Source organism: Lepeophtheirus salmonis, chromosome 9 (genome assembly GCF_016086655.4).
Source record: "Lepeophtheirus salmonis chromosome 9, UVic_Lsal_1.4, whole genome shotgun sequence".
Lineage (NCBI taxonomy): Eukaryota > Metazoa > Arthropoda > Copepoda > Siphonostomatoida > Caligidae > Lepeophtheirus > Lepeophtheirus salmonis.
The window spans coordinates 16,812,539-16,835,410 of record NC_052139.2 but is presented as its reverse complement, the minus strand read 5'-3'; the positions used below and the strand labels follow the sequence as shown (position 1 = coordinate 16,835,410).

Here is a 22,872-nt window from a genome sequence, read left to right as displayed (position 1 = left end):
GATTCATATATAAGTTTCATGCTTTAAAATGATTGATTGGTTCCGGTTAATTTATATTCAACTTTCAAAGTCCAATAGATGATAATAGTATTCAACAAAAGTGACCATTTATTTATAGTTTCAACTTCTTATGACGATTACCTCCAAGACCATTAAGATTGTATTAAGTGATACTCAGAGCACTTTAACTAAGAAATCTTTAAATACAAGTATCATACCGAGTATATATAATATTTGTAACGTATATTTTGGGATTAAGGGAGCTATACCGGTATTAGAAAAAGTACTGAGGCCTGCCTCTAAGTAGTCATTAATATACTCATAATTGGTAAGGATGATGTTGTACATAGAAAATTTAATTTTATAATATTTTTTACTATATCAATGCACACTAATTATGAATCTGGCCACCATCAGCCTCCAACCGCTTCTGGAACTCCTAGCACACATTAGCAACGTAGTCCTTTTTCATGATCCTTCACTGCTAGGTAAGGTAGGTCTTCAGACCATCAATATTCGGGTGGCGGACTTAGCAGCCCTTTTTCTCAATTTGCCACCAAAAGGAGCAATCCAATGGATTCAGATCTGGTCTCTGAGGGAGCCCAAGGTTCTTGGACCAGAAGTTCATGTTTCTACCCATCTCATCTACTCTTGTACAATACTAGCAGTATGGGCCGGAGCTCCGTACTGCTGAAATACGTACGTGGCCTTGTTGGACTTCTTCATGGCCTTGGTGATCTATGGGACTATATTTTTCTTCAAAACCATTCAGTAGTTGGCCGTGGGTAACCGGTATACAACAGGAAGCGGTCTGGGTGACTCTCCTGATGCTGTTTTTAGCATTGTCAACCCATAGCACCCGATCATTTTGCTTGTTGTAGACGGGGTCAACGGTAAATATATTTTCATCAGAGAAAAAAAATACCTGGTAGTGGTTGTGCTTCAGATCATTCAAGAGTTGTTGATATCGCTGAAGACGGAGTTCTTTTTGACGTTTGGGAATAGGAATGGCCTTTTAATTCTTCTAAGCGACCTTCTTCTACCCTTTCTGATGGCCTTACCTACAGTAGACCGATGTACCTTCTTCTTCTGGGAGTACTCTGACATCTTAAAGGTCTCCATCATGTCTTCAGGCTTTACTTTGGTGGGTCTCCCACTCTTGGGGTTGTCCTTAAGGTTTTCCCAATCAGCCAAACGATGTCTGACCCGACAGACTGTGGCCTTGCTGACTTTTAAGGCCTTCATGATATCCTAAATGGTCCTCTCGGCGCAAATTAAATTGTCTAAAATTGCTCTTCTTGCCTCCATCACGACATATACGGAATTGATTTTTAGAACATTTACATCAATCACAGGCTTAGAATCTAAGTTATTCAAAAATAATTGGAACTTTAAGATTTAAAAAACAACACCTATTCAAAACGGTGTTATAGAAAGTATCATTAACTTTTGTACACCCGGTGTATAAATTCATTTTCTAGATGACATCCAGATTAGTTATGAGTGAATTACAATGTACATGTTGAAATTTAATTTGATCAAGTTGATCACTTCTTCTTTTTCTTATTATTATTATTATTATTAATAATAATCTGGAACATAATCAGTTGATATTTGAACTTTAAATACTTTACATTGGTGACCCCAACGTGATACGAAAAATTCCACGAGAGCAAACTTCACCACCTTTGTCTCCCCAAAAACAAGCATGGTCAATTAAAACGGAAGAGGTGAATTTAGCAATGACTGTTGCAGAACTTTGTCTTCCTATTTTCTGTTCTTCGGATGTTGAGAACTGGTTCTGGAGAATTGAACTTGATTTTGCGTTGAGGGAGATTTGTCATGCTATTGTTAATTAATGTCTTATGGGGTCAACATTGCCGGATAAGGTTCTCTATATTATTCCTATTAATTAGGAGAATCTCACTCATGAGGGAGCGAAGAAATCCATATTAGTCCGATAGGGGCTATCATCTTCTGTAAGGATAAAAATAAAAGTGGACATAATGGTTGATACTTCTGAACTCTCGAGCATGGAGGTCAAAGATTAGGTTAAACGTCTCGTGGATGAGGATTACCTAAGGGATTTATGTGATAATTTGATTAAAGAGGCACTAATAAGGAATACTCCAAAGGAGCAACAAGGATATTTAAGAGCACAATAAACACTTCAATTTTTTTTTTTTAACTTTGAAATGTAATTAATTTTCTTGTAAATACGGGTGCACAGGTATCTGTTATATCCCCTACGAATTATAAAGATTTCGATCGTCTGAAAATGCCACCTATCTTTGGTTATGGAGGTACTAAAACTCTAAGGGTACAAATAGAAAATCTAGGATCTTTCCAAATGGGCATTTATCGTCGTATCCAGAGGCCGCCCTATTTTATGGGCATGTTTTCTTCATTTCTACAAGATTAATATTGACCTATTCAACAAGAAAATGTATTTTAATTATCGATGATTATTGTCAATTAAATAACATGACGGATCTAGATTGATATCCTCTTACCAATATTATAGATTTCGTAGCCAACTTAAGAGGGATGGAATTTTGTAGTAAAATGGACTTGCACAGAGCTTACAATCAAATACCCATGAGTGAAGACTGCATCAGTAAAAAAGCAATCATTGCCCCGTTTGGTTTGTATCAGTACTTGAGAATGCCGTTTGGGGTTAAAAACGCACACCAGACATTCTAACAACTCATCGATTCTGTTTTGAGGGGAATTAAAAATGTCTTCATATATATTGATGATATATTGATTGCTTCTCGGACAAGGGATGAACATTGGCAGTCCATAAAAGCAGTTTTGTTGCAGCTTAAAACTACCGGATCGTTACTTCTCTTTAAAAAATTGCAAAAAAAATACTCTAAATGAACTCAAAAAGTCTAGCAACAAAGGAAATGGGGTTCTTTTCATTACTGGTGTCAAAAGTGGCTTCTCCACCCTCACAATACTCTTTCAGCCACTTTTTCATAACTCTTTCGACAGTTTGGTTTGATACCCTGAAATCTCTTGCATGACCCCTCATGGACTAGAGGCGATTGGCCTGGGTTGTTTTCTGTAACTCCTACCGGTACAATTTGGCCTTTTTGATAGAGCCCTTATACCTTTCCAACGTTTCAGACTTGTGGATGGCGTAGACGGGGATCTTGGAGACATCTACTACTTGGAATACACGAACGGAAATTCGTTGATCACATTCAAGTGTCATTTTCTCGACTGGTAAGTAAATTATATAGCTTAGGTTTGTATTGTTTTGTAACTAATTGTTTATGCTTTAATATATAGAAACATTAATTAATTTCAATACCTCAAACTTCATTAATTATTGAATTAGTAAGAGTTTAGATTTTAATGGACAACCCGGTGTATCATTGGAAATAGAGTCCAAGATACGAGAAAAAGTTGTAGTGTCTTACATAATGAGAAGTGTTCTCCTCCGGCCTCATCCCCTTATTCATGGATTGACTCCGAGTCGCTCTTCTTCCTGAATACTCCATAAGAGACAAACTCACAACCTCCGCCACATAAGGAGACATTCCATCTACTTCCATAATCCTTCAAAATGCTAGTTAATATCCCTCTCCCCCTACTAATATAAAATATTCTTCTCTTCACGACGTGTCGTTTCGATTTCCTTAGTATAAAAGGTTCCCATAATTGAATTTGAACTTTCCGCTGTCACTTTCTCCAATTTCCAAATCGATAAAGAAAAAATGACGTGCAGGGCAAGCTGACACAGTATACCCGAACTTGGTAAGGAGCTCACAGACCTTGTAGCACCCGAAAAGGTTTAAAAAGTGAAGGGGAAAATAACCATAATTTTGATGGATTTGTAATTACAAACTAACTTTATCATTAGGTAAAAATAACAAATAGAATGTTTTATTTGGGGAGCTGTGTGTGTTTATCTTTTCCCATTGTCATTGGAATTTTATTGACATTAGAAAAGAGAGGGGTTAAAAAGGTTTGATTAAGATTTATATATATGCATTATTACTTTAGGATATGTTGCCAGGGCCTTTTTTTTAATACTTTTCATTTAGTATAAAATATAGAATAACTATCTTAAAGAGAGGGATTATTATAGATAGGTACTTAATAAATGCATTAAATAAAATACAAAATTTGAAAATAAGGAATACTCTCTGAATAAATAAATAAATAATTTTACTATGAAATATATCCACTCATTATCTATGGAGCATAAACCTTAATACTTGCATTAGTTAGTAGAGGTTTGTACTCGGCATTACCCGAAGTAATTAGGCGTCGGCTACAATATACATTTTGCTTTAATAACCTAGAATATAACTCCCGAAGTAACCATCAGAATTACTCTCCGTTTTCATGAGCACACTCACTCAGAAATATCAAAGCTTATATTTTAGAAAAATATTCGATGTATAATTTAAAAAATATGAATCTACAACTACTTTTGTTCCATTTTGTATTTTATAAGTGATCCCATTTTGAAATATTAAAATTATCTACTAATCCTGAAGGATTGTTTTATTGTGTCGATCCTGGTATCTCATTCTCAGGGAAGGAATTCACTCGGCTACCGTATGAGGTCTTGTAGTTAGTATCGGAGGAATTCTCCTTCTGTCGTCAATCAAGGAATTTGGCATCCGAATTCGAATATTTATTGAGATAGATGATCAAGTTAGAAGAATATTCCTTTGATTGTCTCAATTTTTCTTAAACAGGACATGATGACATTAAATTGGCATGGAAATTGGACAAAATATGATGATAATGTTGACTGTTTGCTGGTACACCAGCATAAAAATTGGGATCAGTTAAAAAATACAAAGTGGACCAAAAATCCTTGGAGATGCATATTCTTTAAATTATAAATTGAATATATTTCTATAATTTAAGCCTTGATATTCCCCATCACAATGTATTATAAATAAGTTATAAGGATTTAAAGAAGAGTGTCGTTTTTCATCATTTTTCAGCCTAAAAATGGAAATATATTCAGTTCAGAACAGGATACAGAATCAATAATTAGACTATATAATCATAAAAAAACACTTTTACATAAGTTTTATAAATCTTACTTTTAACTATGGGATTGTTTTAAGGGTAAAAGATGACTCTGAACGATAGTAGTCCCGAATTACTATAATCCCAGATATATCAGAATTCAGACAACAGAAAGAAAAACTAATTTTAGTTTTTGATTCTGCGCTTAAAGATAAATTCCTTTTTTGGCCTGAATTCATTTGTACAAAATTTCCGTCGCGCCTTATTGTTCCTTTGTGTAGTAAGAGTTTGAGATAAATAAGAAAATATTGGGAGTACTTTTGTCTAAAAGAGCCCTCACTAATAGAAGCAAATAAATTATTTTTAACATTGCATTGTTTGTATTATATTCAAATCTTAGCAGGTACGCACATGAATTATGGGTATCCGTAAGATACCTATGACAAAAACTGACAAAAATAGTTATCTTGCTATAAATGCTCATACCTCCAATGTTCCATTAATACAACTAAATTATTATTTCTTATATTAAAAATATATAAATCAATTCATATGACATGTTTTTCTCTTCAAGAATGAATGAGTAATGATAAGAGTTTATGAAAAGAAATTTAGTATTTTGGGATGACTGATGAGTACTGATCACTAATAAAAACAAAATAAACTCACTTTAACATACCAGCGTTTACATTTAATATTATCAGTAAAGATGCATTGATAATGCACATGAATTATCTTCACTATTGAATTTGTGTATAAGTGAGACTCTAGATATATTGTGTGTATATTTAGTGAGCTACATATCGTGCGGTGTGGAATAGTTGTGAGGAAAAAAGTGATTTTGTAATTTTCGCTTTTCATCTTTAATTTCTTATTGACATCGATCAGGTGGTAAGAGGTTTTATATATTTGTTTATCCCTTCATATAAGAGAAAGTTCCGAGAAATTTACGTTTTAATAATGAACGAATCATCTAGTGGGCAGGATAACTATTTAAATGCATTGAAAAAAGATTTGGCTTCAAAAGCAATTAGGAGAAAGATAATCATTGATATTACAAGCAATGATGGAACGGCCTACTGTTCCAGAAGTTGAGAACTTAATTTTTAGAATTTTGAAGATAGACACATTCCTTCTTCAAGGAATTCAAAATTGTCCTGGTTCTTGCCTTATGGTGGATATAATACTGAAAAAAGAATTAGATATTAGAATTGCCTATTCTCACTTCGAGGATACCGTTCCAATAAGGGAAGCCAATGACAGGAATGGGGGAATTAAATTAGTTGTAAGAGGGTGACGAGCCAACGTAAAGACGAGTCTGTAAATCCTATTGTATTTGAAAGGAAAATAACTATTCAGTCTCCCCATTAAGATGTTAAGCCCTGTGAGATAGATGATGTATTTAAAGTTTTGGTGAAACTGTAAAACCTACAAAAGAGACTGTTTTTAATGATGGAAGATTAAATGAGCTTAATAACGGGAATTTTGTTCTTGCAATGGTACCAAAGCGTGACCTTCCAGGATTTATAGGTTTTAAAGGTTTAAAGACTCGGATTAGCTACGCAGGTCAGTCAATTACATGTGCGAAGTGTTACGAAACAGGTCAATTTGCAAAAAATTGTATCAATCAGTTTGTGAAATGGGGAGATTATTTTAAGTCAGTTAAGGAAGTTTTATCCAAAAACAATGCACTTGATAATAATAAAACAAGTAACAAAATTGACAATGGTTCCATTATTGTTGACATGACTAAAGATAACACAGATAATATGGTAGATTCTGTTGGGAGGAGAAATACAATTACTGAATAAAACATTCCAGAAAATGAAAGAGTAAAAATTTGTATCGACCAAAAGAGGTTACAATAAGCGAAAATACAACTCCGACAGAGACAAATGGTAATAAGAAAATCATTTGAGTATCGAATATTTGCGAAGGAATTAGTCAATCTATGATGATATTAGTAGTTCTAAGGACCCAAATGAAAAGAAAAGGGTAAATAAACCCCAAAGCATCATATTGATATTGATAAATAACAAATTTTATCCTAGCATTTTCGTTCAGAATCAGTTGGTAAACGAAATAAGCTAGATACATCGCCATCACGAAATTAGAGGGAGAACCGCCTTAAGTAATTGAGGAGCTCCAATTAAATGACAGTTGGCTTTTTTTTATTGATTTTGTTTGTCTTTTTAAATTCTTCTCCCCTGAGTAATACCTAAATGACAGCTAATAGTAGTTTTAATAATAGTAATATTGAAAAGAATATGGGCATTGGAAAGATCCCGTCGCTAAATACGAGAGGTGGCAAGAATCAAGAATCCCACCATACTTTAATGAAAAGATTATTATCATTTTATCCAGATTTTATATGTCTTCAGGACATCAAACTTTAAGTATCCTCGTCATGTAAGGATGATTGCGCCTTCTGTCTTCCAAGACATTTTAACTATTTTTTTACCGTCTCGGGTTCAAGTAGAGGAGTTCTGTCCTTGGTTTCTAAGTCTCTTGGTAATCTCACATGTACCAAATCCTACTCAAGTGCATGTGACTTGCATAAAATCTTAATATCCACTGAACAGGCTAAATTTGAATTAATTAATGTTTATGGACCCAATGTAAAGAGTCAATCATTCTTGCAGGCCATTATTAACAAATGTAAAGGTAATAATTTACCAATCTTACTCGTAGGAGACCTTAACTTTGACCTACATTGTGTCAGCAGCTCATATAAAAAAAAAAAATATCCGGAGAAACTTATATGTGAATTAAATTTGACTGACTTAACAGCCTTGACCCCATAGTGGTAGGCTCAAATCTTTTGTTGACATAATCAAAAAAAAATATTAGAAAGTTTCTGTTGATATAACGAAGAGTCCCAACATGGATTGAAGATATGTGATAACATCAAGTCCATAATATGAATATGTTATACTTGGAACTGATCTTATAAATGGATATGTCGACGACTTTTCCCCTATACTTGCTGCTACACAAACGGTTCTTTGGAATACGACTCCCACTTACGATTGTGGAACGACTGTGGATATAATTCATAATAATCTTGGAAAGAAACCTGTTTGTAAAGAATTTACGTGACCCTGTGTCTTTGGAATGGGAGGTACGTACAAAAAAATCAGTTGACAATACATGATATTGGTGTTCACTATGGGTTTTTTACCGGTAAGTTTAAATTTCCTCTCATTAGAAATGTCAAGCTACACAATGTGCCCGTTCCTTGGCATTTGAAAATGAATTTTTCTAATTCGGAAGAGGTCTTCTGCTTTCTTAAATGTAAAGAGTTCCCTAGCTAAGAATATAACAGTAGGAGAAGCCGTGGTTGTGGAGGATATTCGTGCTATTTTAATTTCGGCGTTGGCAAGATATGGAGCGTTCGAGTTGAAGATACTTTGGGCGACCGAGGGTACTTGGGACTGAGCCTCTGATATCATTAGATATCATTCATCAAACGCATCAAGACATTTTCGGACTTTGCAGAAGATACTCAAACTTTTTAGAAAGAGCAAAAAAAACGAGCTAGTCGTTGGTTTAAAAGCAAACTTGCTATTAATATTTTATGTTTGTATTTTATTGATTTTAGATGCTAATGTTTTTAGTTTAGATATATGAATATTTTATGCTTGAAGGCCTTAATCTGGTTAAGAAATTTTAAACTATAATGTTTAATGATATTTTCGTAAATGCATCTTCACCAGAAAATTTTAAATAATTCTAATTTTTTTAAATTATTTTTTGTATAAATAAAGGTTCTAAAAAACTGTATGAGAGTAAATATTATTAAATAATTGTAAATTTAAAATTAAAATTGTTGATGGACGCTAGAAAAATAAATTGAAAAGGTCTGGTTTACTAAACTTTTCTTATATTTTATTTAATGATCGTTTTTTTAGATGAGGGCTAAAAGCTGTACCATTATTTATTTAATATCAAATATACATTATTTTTATAATACCTGCCGTAAGGGTACGTCACCCTAAAGACAAAGAAACCCCAATTAAACGAGGCAAACCGAGTAACATTTACTCCTAAATCTGAGATTTATTTAATACAGAAAATCTCAGATCAATTACAAAGGGTTAAAAACGGTAAATTTTGACTCTAAGGTACTAAATTGACACACTAATTGATATCAACAAAAAAAAATGATTTTTTTGTTGTTTGAAACCATTATTTATTGAAGCAAAAATGGAGGCAAAATATTTTCTTTTTGACATTATTAAGTGTTAAAAGTAGTGAATTCCCTATGATATATACAGATATTTATTAAGAAAAATATACTGTAATTTTTTTTTTTTTTATTATTCTTTAGCAAACAAATATTAATATTAAAAAACCGTTGCCAAAAATTAGTATCCACATTAAGGAAAATGCATTACTAATGTTTATTAATAAAATCATTTTTTTAAGTATCACTGAATTATTTTTTATATTATTGTTAGAATTGTAAAAAATATGAGAAGTTGGTATGTGGAATTAAAAGACCCCGAAAATCAACGTAGTAACTAACTCAGTTTGACAAATGTTTGAGAGGAAAGCAGCTCAGTTGTCATAACGTTTTATTAAATTAGATACAATTTCAACAAGGACTTATACTTATAAGTCTAGTGATGTCCAAATAATGCATAAAAATCGAGCTAAACATACAAATAAACATTAATAAAAGCTAAGTGTTTTGTAGTAAAGTTATATATCGGTAATGAAAAGAAAAATAGATGAACTTAATATAAAACGGGGATGGGGAACCAAAAAGACAAAGATCTCTTGTTTTGGGAGGGGAAATGTGTTTAATCAGGGTGGCAATGCAAATAAAAGTACATAAAAGCCAAAAATGCAATAAAATCTTATTCACATAATTAGGACATCTCTACTGTTATAATTCATCAGCATCACTCTCTCTCATTCATTCGCAGACACATTCGAGCTTACACTTTATAGTTTATACCTACATCAATGTGCTCTCCTCAAGAAAATAAGAGAAAAATGAACAATTTTATAGAAAAAAAGCACATTTTTTGAGGTAGGAACCATTAGCATAAGTTATAAAATGGAAGATGTAGCTGTGTCTGTGATTGCAACCTGAATAATGTTCTTAAGTTCTCAAAGCTGTTATAATTTCATTATTATTTTATTCTTAAAGAGAGAACATATAAGGATAAAAGTAATCATTTGTGCACAAAAGTCAAAGAATAACACTGAGGATTTGATGCAAAGCTATATGTGACTTGGAGTAGAATGGTGATTTGATATTGGAGTTATTTCTATCACGATACAGCTTTTGTAGTTAATGACTAAATATATATGTTTTTCATTTATTTTCTAAAGCTGTTATTATTATTTTTATGCTCTTGAAGTGAGGAAATATAAGTATAAAGTAATCATGGGGTGCGTGAAAAACGAAGAGTAACAATGAAGATTTGTTGCAAAGTTATAAGTCTTATAAATCATTGTAATTCCTGTCTATATCCTTGATAGATATGGAAGAATTTGAGTTACTGTCCTTCTTATCCTCCATATATAGGAAGAATGTATAGGCAGGAATGACTCTTTTGTTAATCTTTAATTCTACCTTGAGTCCAACAAGCACAGTTTGAAGGAGAGCAGCGTATCTGCTATAGCGAGCATTAAATTAGCTGGAAGTAGCTATAAGATAAAGGATATTAAAACACTCCAATCCCTGTATTTAGCAATGGCATAGGCTGGAATCACAACGTTGTCAATACTCAGTTCTACTCTGAGCCCAACAAGGAATTACACTAATAACTCCTTCCTCATTATAACTTAGGTGTTACTCTCCGTCTTTCATGATCAGAGACACTATACATTACTTAGACTTTCTAAATATATATCGTAATGAAAGAGGATTTTTGTAGGTGAGTTTTTTCTCCAAAAATGTCATCAAAAATCACCAAAGCTGTTGTGTAATCTAACTAAAATCCAAACTTTCTCTTTTTATTTCATACCAGACTAGAAAAATGAGTGATTTCCCTCAAAAATATCAAGATAAGCAATTGTGTGAGCGATTGGTCTCAAATCCTAAGTCTAGTCATAACAAATGCATTCACAGTGATGCTCAGAGATGCAAAAAATGCTATTATATAAGAGGATCCGGCTTTTTGCAGCTGTTGCCTAAATCAGGAAGAGTGCTCCTTCCCTGTATATATGTTTTTATTTACCAAAGCTGCCATCATCATTCATTATGGAGTCCCTATGAAAAGTTGTGTTCTTAAATACTAACGAAGAACTTGTGGTAAAGAATATCTTGCCTTCTTGCCTTGGATGAGACTACAATTAGATTCGGACACTTCTTATTTTCCCGTGTAGCTGGAACATAAGGACTTCAATACTTGTAATTTTTCTATTGTCAACCTTCTTAACATCCTAATGACAATTTATCAACACTGCAGTTGTGAATCGTAGTTTAGCCTAAGGAAATAAGATTATCATTTCCTACAAGTTATTGATTAATCTTTGACAACACTACTTTACTTTGGGATTTCATTGATTTTGTGATGGCGTGGCTAGGAAAACCTGGCTTTAGTAATTTAACTATCATATCCGATATAAAATAAACATTTGTATTTAACAATTATATAATGAAAATATAATTACTCCATTTATTTGATCTTGTTACAGAAAGACTCAGAGTAACAACATTTATAAAGTTTTTGTTTTTAAATTGGACATTATTTTTATTAATTTTTTTATCAAACTTTGGTAATGCCAATCAAAACTATACATTTATTCAGTATAAGTTGTCTTTTTTGGGATCTTGATGATGACGATGGAATTATTCTTTGACCTCCTACATATTATCGAATCTGATTCTTGACATTTCAATTTCAATATTTGGAAGGCATGGCAATTTAATATTGTAATATGAAAAATGAATATTGTCAATTCTTTCCATGCCTTTATTGAGAGCATTATCATTTCAAGACACAAATGATCTGGGGTTAAATCCTTTTTCCTCAAATTTGAACATTTATTATGGCATTCAACCTTTATAAAAACTGTGTAAATTATAGATTGTATTATAGATATTATATTGTAACAGTTCTTTTACAGCATTGGTTGGATTTTTTTTTGAATTAATACTAGAATTTAAGATCAAGTCCAAAGTAATATTGCTAATATTTTCACTATACACAGAGTAAGATTTGTGCTTACATCCTTTCAACCCCTGCTCAGGGCTGCTCAGAGCTAATCTTATAAAATATCATGACAGTTAAGCTGCTCTTCTTCCAAATATTTTCAAATTTTCAGGTTTAGCACGTTGTTACGGTTGCTATTTTTTTAGCATACCGGTGGGTAGCCTTATATTTATTTATGGTGATGCTAATTGCTTGCTCTATGGGCATATTAAAAAACCGAAAAATAACGTCACATATTGTATTTTATATTGTTATTGTTTTTCAAAAGTTTTTTTCTGGTTATAGTGCAGTGATGCATATGCGGAACATTTTGATCCTGTGAAAAAAAATGAACACGGTAATCACGTTAAAAAATGTTTTGATGGAGAGTAGTTTACCTGTCATGACGTTTTATTAGTTTTATTAGATCAGCTACAATCAGCTGTGACAAGGGGGAGTGGATAAGGACAAAAACAAGGACATATGCAAGAATTACTCCTATATCGATCCTTAATAATACTCTGAGCCCTCATAGGACCTGCGATATTACTCTGCAAAAAATCTCCTCTGTCTTTAATGAAACCACGAAAATGTTCATTCTTGTTTCGTATACAGGGTCGTTCAGGTAATTTTGGACCATCTTTAACTACTTCCTCAACAATAAGGATAATATTTAACTCAGTTATTTCAATTTTAAAGTGAGAGGTGGAGCATTACCTTTAAATTAGTTGCATTACTATTAATTCAAACGTCTACAAAGCTGGAAAGAGTAGAGGCATATAAGAGTAAAGTATACAAGATCTGGAAGGATAATAAACGCACTCCCAGCTTTCTTGTAGGCCTGAAACGGCAGTGAAGGCATCTCCTGGGACTCCGATTTGTGTTTTTGCCAAACAGCGCCAATTATGTCGTGAAACATCCTCCAGTGCCATAAATACTGACCTGAAGGTGAAGTCATACTGCTCTACAAATGACATATCCTTACAGACAAAATCGATCCTCAATTATACTCTGACTCCACGTAGAACTTACAATTATATATCTGCAACAAATCTTCAAGGTTACTCACAACCCTTTTATGAGAACACGCAAATATTCAATTTGTTTTCGTATACACCAAAAATAGCTTGTATAGTGTAGAAAAGGAAGGTCCCTCCTCAGGAATTAAATAATAACGACAACAGCTTAGGAAAAGAAAATTCACTCTTCAGGTTGTGCATTCCTAAAGAACAGACGAGCTAAACAAAAATGCAACTGATTAGTATCACTGTACATTCATTTATTTATCTATGTGTGAGTATACTGCGCGTTGATCATTTGCTGCCAACATAAATTAAACCAATAAAGTTATTCCGTAGGCTCATGTTATTTCAGATTGCATCATATAAAATATTGGAGTAAATATTGAAGCATATATGAATTTTCTCTGATACCAATACCATGAAGACATTTGATACTTTACCTGATATATCATGACACGTTTAACATGCACTAGTGTTAACAAAGAGTTCCCTGCTTATGGCGATTTTTGGGAACAAGAAAAATCCGCATTTTACGATGACTTTTTTTGTAGTAAACTCCGTAAAATAGCTACAAAATATTTTTCGAAGTCTACTTTTTTGTATATTTCCTTCTTTTTTATTAAAAAAAAAAGGTAGATTGGGCAATAAGAACATTTTACTCATTTTAATTTATTTAAAATAATGTATGACAGGCACTTGTAAAATAATTGTAAAATTTAATCTTAATCTGATAATTACTTAATTTTTAATCCGTTCATTTTAATTCTGTAAAATTTAAATAACTGCAACTGAAAAAATATTTATTCAGCATCATTTTTAATTGATAGATTGGATAATAAGTAGTAAGCAACAGTTTTAGCTCTAAGTATCAAATCAAATACTTACAAAACACTCCCCCAATGCAAAATTATACACATTTATTACATGAATATAAAGACATAGTGTAAACAAACTAATCAACAACTACCAAAATTATTTTTAATCCACAACATATGTATAGTTTTTCATCCCTTATATTATAACTTTAAAAAAAAAGACGCACTTAAACCCAGAATAATTCCAATCACCGAATTATGCAAACTCTGAGGTGTTTGAAATGGTGTTATACTGAAAATACTTTATTTATATTTATCTTTTTTATGTATAAACTAACAAAGGATTTAGCCGGTGTTGCTCCATCCGTTGAGGGAGCGGAAAACGACATTAACAATGGTAAAATTAATTTCTTCTTAATGTTTGGACCCCTTCAGTACGAACGAGCATTACAATATTGCGCCGTATATTATAAAGAATTTAAAAAAATAAATTGTTTTATAAACTTCAAATAACATACCATCATTTATGCATGAGAAAAAAATTCTATACAAGAAATCCATCTTTTAATTTAGTCAAAAATTTGCCAAATTAAAATTCGCAATGAAAATTACAAAACAACTTTTTTTGCACTAACTTTGAAAAAAAAGGAAGGAATATCATATATTGAAATTGTGAAGGAAAACATGAACTTACTAAGATTTTTTTACCGTATTTGCAAAAACAAAAATGTTACAAAGTATAAAATCGTCAAAAAAAAAAACAACTCAGAGATAACTAGTTCATTTTGCAAATATTGGAAAAAATATTTTATAAAATGTTACGGAAATTCAAAATCCTATATTGTTGTAAATTGTCCAAAATGCATCGTTTTTGGGATTTCTTCTTAAAAATTTGTAATTGACGTGTGATAAAAAAAGAGGGAAGAAAATTTAACAATTATTAAGAAACGGGCAGTCAAACATTCATTTCCATGTGTCAAATTAACATTTCAACGAATATCCAGACAAATTTCTACAAACTTTATTTTATCTTTTTTGCCCATAACTTTTAAATAAATTTAGAAAACGTACTTATTCATATAATTGTTTTTGAGACATCAGTCACTTTTTAATTCTTCACCTTATCTAGTCTTCTTGAGGTCCAAAAACAATCTTTGTGTTTCGGGTATGGAATATGTCCCTCTTATATGAATCCTTTGAAAATCGGCACCCCCTTTCTTAGCTTGACTAGGTTCAAATAGACGCCCATGCAAAGTTTTGGATTGTTCTAAAAATTAATTTCCAATTATTTATTACTAATTATTATCATAATTATTATTGATATATTTATGTCTTTTCTAGAAAAAAGTTTGGTTCATATATAGTGCCGTCTATACTGAATGAAATTTCATTTTCAATGGATAGACCTAAATTTTTTTATATGCTATGTTTAGAACAATCCAATATTGATGACAACTGATTATTTTCTTACGTACACAATTATCTTATTTCATATCATTAACTAATAAGCAAAATATTATATACACAACGTCATGGTCAATCCCATATCAGTAACGACTCATCTGTCAAGTACCCTCTGTTAGAGAGAATAACGTTCCAACCTATTTATTTAACTACTAAAACCCGAACATCTCGCTTCTTTGTTTAAATTATATCGAACTCTCAACTATCTTCGTAATTTCTTACAAAATTGATACTCTTCTTAGGTTTAATAACTCCATTTTACACTCTCAAGATATTGTACTCCACAATATTTTGCAAGGGGATGAAGTCAACATTTCTTTCCATTTCTCCGTGTAAATGGTATGGTTCTTAGTTCATCTAAATTAAACTTTCGATAATAATATAGGCCGGATGTTTCATTTATCTTTGATGAAAATGGAATCAGTTGATTGGCTAATCCCAAAAAAAATCTTAAGAACCTTCCTAATTTTTCAGGAAATTTAATTATTGCACTCAATTTATTCACGATCAACATCTTTTTCTTCTTTATTAATTCAGGATTAACTTCCGCGTCTTCTTTAGATATGTAGTACCCACAAAATTTTACTCTTGGTAAAGGAAATATAAACTTATAAGGATTTAAAGTAAAATTCGTCTCTCAAATTGGTCCAAACTCCTTCTGACTTTACAAACATGGTTTTTCAAATCCCTTGATACTGTTAAAACATAATTAATTGACCACTCTAAATTTGTTTGGTTAATTATACAAAATATAAAAGGTCTCAGGAAACACCACAGGATGTTAGTTGAAATTCAATATCCGAAATGGTGGGAGAGCACTCTTTGGAGAACAGGGCTAAGGCTGTTGGCATGATAGAGTGTGGATCAAGCCAGAGATACGTTTCTCAAAGGTTACAGATTCCTCAGGACCATATAGAATTGGTATAAGAAAAGGAAGGATGGGGCAAACCCTTTAAAATCGGAAGGGTCGAGGAAGAAGAAAAAAATTAGGAAAGTTTCCAAAATGGCGATTTCAAAATCTTTGACCAAAAAGAGGCAATCTACAAGGAAACTTGCTACAAGATTGAATTCAAAGGGCAATCCAATATGCAAGTCACACAAGTACCTGAAGGACTCTTTGAATGCTTTGCCTTACAAACCTCGTCTGTACCTCAAACTTTCAGAAAACCAAAGGAAGGCCCGGCTTCAATTCTGTTGTGAGCAGAAACACTGAACTGCAGATGACTGGAAATGTATCCTCTTCAGTGATAAAAGTCCATTTGAGCTATTTCATGCCCAATTCTCCAAACAAATCAGATTTGGTCAAGAGATAAGGGAGATGTGGAACCCACTCCAACTGTGAAATTTCCTCTGAAAATCCAGGTTTGGGACATTATCAGCCACCAGGCAGTGTCAGATCTTAACCTGATTCCACTAAACCAAACTACGATGGCCAAGTACTACGTAACGGAGATCCACAGCAAATTTCTGATTTAAGCTTTGTCTCGTACTGAAGAAACTGTACCTCCTTTGAAGAGGAAAATGTTGTCTGACACATCAAGAGCCATTTTCCAGCAGGATGGTGCCCCACCACTCTAAAAAGGCACAAAAGTGTTGTTCAGACAACTTGGATTCTTTCTGGGGCAAAGGCACATGGCCTGCCAACAGTCCTGATGTGTCTCCCTTTGAAAATTTGTGAGTCTTGGTCCATAGGGAACACAATGAAAATGCGCGAGTAACTTCAGAGGATGAATTAAAAATAAACTGACAAAAGCTTGGGATAAAAAATCTCCAGATACTTTGAATAATCTGTATGAAGGGATACCAAACCGCATAAAAATGGTTAATCTTAAAAGTCGTCATATAGGGAAGTAAATAAAGTTTTTGCCAAAAAAATCACTTGTTTAGGTTATTTCATGATTTTTTTAAAAGAACCACCATCAATTTTTGGACATGCTATAGTTCCATTTGCCAATAACCTTGTTTTGCATCCATTGTCGTACAAAAAAACTGCCTTTTGGATGTAACCACAAAACAACGTATCTCGGATTCCTCAATCGATGACTTGGTTGATAAAATTGATAATTCAATTTTATATTAATCAAAACAAAGTCTAACTTTTCCATTTTGATTTTGGAACTGCTACTATTGGGGGACATAATTTAATACTCTTGTCCTCTAATTTACTTATGACTCCCGTTTTCTCAATGTAATCAATGTCTTTCTTTACTTCATCTCTATAGGCAAATAGTATGGGCCTTGAAGAATGAATTGCATGAGGTAACTATCCTTTAACAGTATTTCATTGCTTCTAACTTTTGTCCATTATAAAAAACATCATCAAATTCCCTCATCCAAGATTTTTTAATTTGCTCAACATTTTCCCTCATTTCGGTATTTAATTATGATATTTAAATCTGATTGGGAAAATTCGATGCTCTCTACAAACTCTTCTTGATAAATATACTTCAGTAACATTCTAAAGCATAATAACAGTTTCTTCGGGTCGAATATTATTTAACAACAATTTTATTTGTATTTTCCCCATAATTCTAAATTTAGACCCATCGATACTTGATAATTGTTCTTCAGCATTTTGGTCCATAGTACAATACTCTTCAGATTATCAACACCTGCAACAGTTATTTCAGCCTTAGTATCTGGCACTGCTCTTATCCTTTCATTTTTTCTCTTTGTCTGTACATTATATCCAGAAATACCATTCTATTATCCTAGATTATTCTTTACTCGACTTACTTTTATTGCATTTGATTTGAAAAATACTCTCTTTTATTCTCACACTAACAAAAAATGACCTATTTTTTTACATTGATTACATTTTTTCCTATATGTTGGATATTTTTCTCCATTTCTATTATAATATCTTCCACAATAAGAGCACCTTTGAGTTTATCATATTTGCTACTTTCTACTTGATATATTTAATACTTGATATGGAACTTGATATTCTTGACAAACCATCTTCCTGAATTTTACCCTTATCTTCGATTCGGAAAATGGATATAACATTTAGAAGTGACAACTCAGACGATTTAAATAAGAGATTTTTATTTATTTCTTCACTATTAATTTCAATAATAATTAGTGTTGATATCCAGTCTTCAAATGACATCTCCCTTAATCAATAATTTTTGCTTGACAACATGCAGCCGTGTAAAATGAAGACTCACCTTCACTCTGCTTCTTTCCCAACCACTTGACCCGTTCGAATGCCATTTTGATTTGTTTTTAAGGTAATTTTCCATAAGTTTTATGATTTTTTAAAAGAATTTTCTCAATCCAATTCGATTAATATGGCATGATCTTTATTATTTAGCATTTCCGGACATAAAAACTGCATATTTCTTGGTTTCATTCTGATCCCCAAATCCAAGAGCCAACATATAATTATCCCATAAATAAATCCTATTTATAAATTATTAATAATTTATGTGCTCTTCAAGCTGAGGTAGAGATTTTATATGTATTTTAATTGATTGATTTTTCTCCTTTAATTGGTTAGATGGAGTTGCACTGATTAAGTATAAGTAAACACAATAATATTACAATCACTCCATCTAACCGGAATTTTATGTGAAGTCCATATACATAAAGTATACTTCTTTCCCTAGGAATGACTGGGGCACGAACATTGAGTTCAAGAGAACAATTTCTTCCAAGCGCGTTGTCCATGAGCTACGTAGATTCCATTTCATTTATTTTCGTGACAATTTCTTCCTCAAAAGAATGTTCCTCTATTGTGCCATTATTCTTGCAATTAAATGCTTTAAATATTTTCCCCATCATTGTCATTGTCGGATCAACCTTTTTATTATCATCAACCGATGTTAGATTTTCTTTCTTTGATAGGTCAATAATTTCAGCAAGTATTTCGGTTAAATTGGAATGATTATGGTCTTATTTGATTTTTTTTTTTTATCTCCGTGCAGCCATATATCAACTTGTTATCCTATAAAAATATTAGTTGTAAACTTTGGATATATTAAATAGAATATACAATATTTTACAATGTTTCAGTAAAATCCTTGGATATCAGTGTTTTTGTGCATGTAAGTTTATATATAATAAATTGTACCTTTTTATTATTGTAATTTATTTCCTCCTCATAAAGGCTGGTATAAAAATATGAAAAATCCCTTTAAACTTGAAAAAAAATATCCTCTGGCTCTATTTCCTTGAATATCCTTTCAATCCAAGCAAATAATTTCCAAGAAAGGATTGTAATTAATCTCTTTGTTTTTTTTTTTTTTTTTTTTTTTTTTGGGGGGGATTCTGTCTCCTCTTTCATAGTTTTGGAGTTTTCTTCACTACTTCTGGTCACCCCAGAGTATGACATACCTTCTATGTTACACACTATTTTCGCTCCCTTATTATTGCTATCGATTTTTTCATTTCCCTCCTCTGATGACTAAGCATTTTTCATACTATTATCCCCTACTTTTGAATCTCTGTGATTAGTGGACTGGGATACATTCCCCTTAGAAACTTTTGCCTTGAGTTATCTTATAAAACACTCCCAAAATCATTTCAAGCACCAAGGACATAGTCACAGGTCTAATCCTCTCTTTCAAAAAAAGTTGTCATCATTCAATTTGTGAAAATAAACTCACTATCCCTAAGAAAAAGTTTCAATTTATAGTAGTTTGTTCACCAATGATAAAATCTTTGGAAAATTAAAAAAAAAACTTCATATTCCCAGCTAGAAAAAAATTGCCCACTTCTTAAAGTCATATTATATACAGCTCTAGGGTAAACCATCAATTAGATACATTAAACATCTTGTACAAAAGCAATCATATGATATTTTATATCCTTTGTTTACTAAGTAAAATGGAGTATAATTATCCATTAGTCAATATCTTTTTAAAGATATCTAAAATATATATATTACTCATTTTTGAACAAATAGCTCATATATGAAATCAAACTCTTTATACTACTTTTAAAATAAGCAAGCTATATTATTTCCAAAGTACAGTTTAAGTAACAAATATCAGATTAGTTATATTCCACTTCTTGTTAATATAAATACTTGAAAATATAAGTAACTACAACTTTCTAATAACTTTTGTGAAGAAAGAATTTATGAATATTTAACATAACTTTACTAAAGTTAGTTATTATATGTTCACGTTTTTCTCAAGATATTTTTAATTAAAAGTAATCACATATCACCACTACACAGGTGTACCAAGCATGGGCATTGATCCAAAAAACCATTTCTTTAGATCTACTTCATGTATTGAGCATATAAATGAAGCATTCTGATATTTGAAGATATAAAATAATGAAATCTATATCGTCTCTATTCTTTTTTAACAATAATTTGCTTTTATTCATATGTTACTGTGCAAAAAAGTTTTAAAACTAAAATGAACGAATTCAACAATCATCTATAATTTTATTTCTATTAAATATCAAAAACTAGTTTATTCATACAGGGCGTAGTGAGTACTTATAAATTCGTCAGATATGGCAAATTTGCCCTCAATACGGGGAAATGCTTTGCAGACCTTTTCCACCTCCGTGGGATGACTTTGAACCATTCCTTTGTTATATTGCGTTTCAGACTGGAAACACTACTTTAGACTTGGCTCTATGGACAGGAATTGAATCCTGCTGAAAGATGAATTGGTCATCTCCTGGCACCTCCTTTATCTAGGATATCACAACATCCCTCATGATATCCTGATAGACACTGGCAGTAATTTAGAGGCAGATTCAAAAATGTAGGAAGGCATGACATCAAATTTGCAGCTGATCACATCTAGTACCATTATTTGTGCAGGAAACTTGGTTCTATCAGAGTTTGGACCTCCAAATTTTCATAGCAAAAAAAAGTAAATTAGGTATTTCTGGATCCGTCCACAGTAAATAACTTATCATTGGAGAAAAAGGACGGTTTGCCCAGGATTACTTTAAAGGCAGAAAAGATGCCTCTTTGAATTTTCAAACCTTTTGGCTTTCTGAGCTACTGTTAAGAGGTGTTTGACTCTAATTCAGAGTGATTTAAAATCCAAGCCCTGGTTAATAGCCAAAAAGATGGTTTTCCTGGAAACATTGCACTTCTTGGCAAGGTCTGACATCGGGATGGCTAAATTGGAAATTATGACCCTTGTGAGGCAGCTAAGAGGCTCAAAGTTTGCTTTTTGTTTACGTTGCGGTCATGAGATCTTCTATTGATAGTAGTTTGGGCATTTTCAGTGATGTTGAAGATATCCCAGGTAGTGTGACGTGGGTGAAACAATTTCGATGATTATTATACTTTCGACTTGTTCCACTGTTATTGTTGGTAACATTACAAAAATGTACAGATGAATTAGGAAGCAAATAACCCAGCCTCGCACAGGAAATTAAAAAAATAATCTTTTAAAGTGTCACAGTCTTTAAATGCTACTAATGATATTTCGGATAATAAACCTTGAATATGACTACCGTGGGCAGCAATAACAGCTTCAAGACGGGGGTGGTATTTACGACAGCTGCTTTTGATTTCGGCTCCTGACATGTCATTGAAGGCTTCAACATTTAGGTGTCGGGTTCAGCATACCTGGGACTCTACTTCCCACCAGATACTAGTATCCAGGGGATTCAGATTTGGTGATGGGGGAGACCAATAGTTCTTTCGCCAGACTACAGCTTAAGTAGACACTTTTATAAGATTACCACTCCAGGGGTTTGTTCAATATTATTATCCTTGACACGTTAGAGGGTTGCCTTTGAACCATATTTGGCTGCAATAACTGTTTTTGGAGACATTCTAGTGGCAAACAAATGTGCAATGTTTCGGCTTCGTTGTTCTTGCGACGTGATAATTAACGTAAAGAAAAGGTTTATTCATTGGTCCCATTTTGACATAAAACGGTTTACTATTTCCCTTAATATTAATGAAAATTTATTATTGCTATAAAACTGTTTTGGTTATACCTCAGAAATAACTCTGAACTCTCTGTAGAAGGCCGAAAATCATCAAGTTGTAGGATACAATGAGTTATTAAATCTTAAAAATTGTCTCAAAATTTTTGCCCGGTCCGTTAGAGTGATTTTAATTGACGTCACCATCGTTGATTTGCACCATTTTAGAGACGTAAACAAAACAGTTTTATAACAATAAAATCACTTTTTTCATAAATATTAAGGAAAATAGTCAACTACTTTATGTCAAAATGGAACCAATTAGAAAAATGAATTAAACCTTACTATTTATTTCAAATTTACTCATTTTTGCGTAGTTTTATTATATATCTTATGATAAAATGTATCAAAAATATGTTATTACATCGTTATTCTTTATACAATCATATTTCCATATTGTAGATAAAAATTAGCTATTAACTTGGAGAGAAAAATATATTTTTATCTAATTATCCTACTTTTTTCATCCAAATCGATTCAAAAAATAATAATAACTTAAGCTAT

At 32.2% G+C, this 22,872-nt stretch overlaps 1 long non-coding RNA gene across 1 annotated transcript; it reads right to left on the bottom strand.

The window, feature by feature from the left end:
- Positions 1–20,834: 20,834 nt before the first annotated feature.
- LOC139906314 (uncharacterized) lies at positions 20,835–22,642 on the bottom strand. Its single transcript, XR_011781753.1, has 2 exons — positions 22,381–22,642; positions 20,835–22,330 (listed from the first exon to the last, which is right to left on the bottom strand). It is a non-coding gene; the product is annotated as an uncharacterized lncRNA (long non-coding RNA).
- Positions 22,643–22,872: the final 230 nt, after the last annotated feature.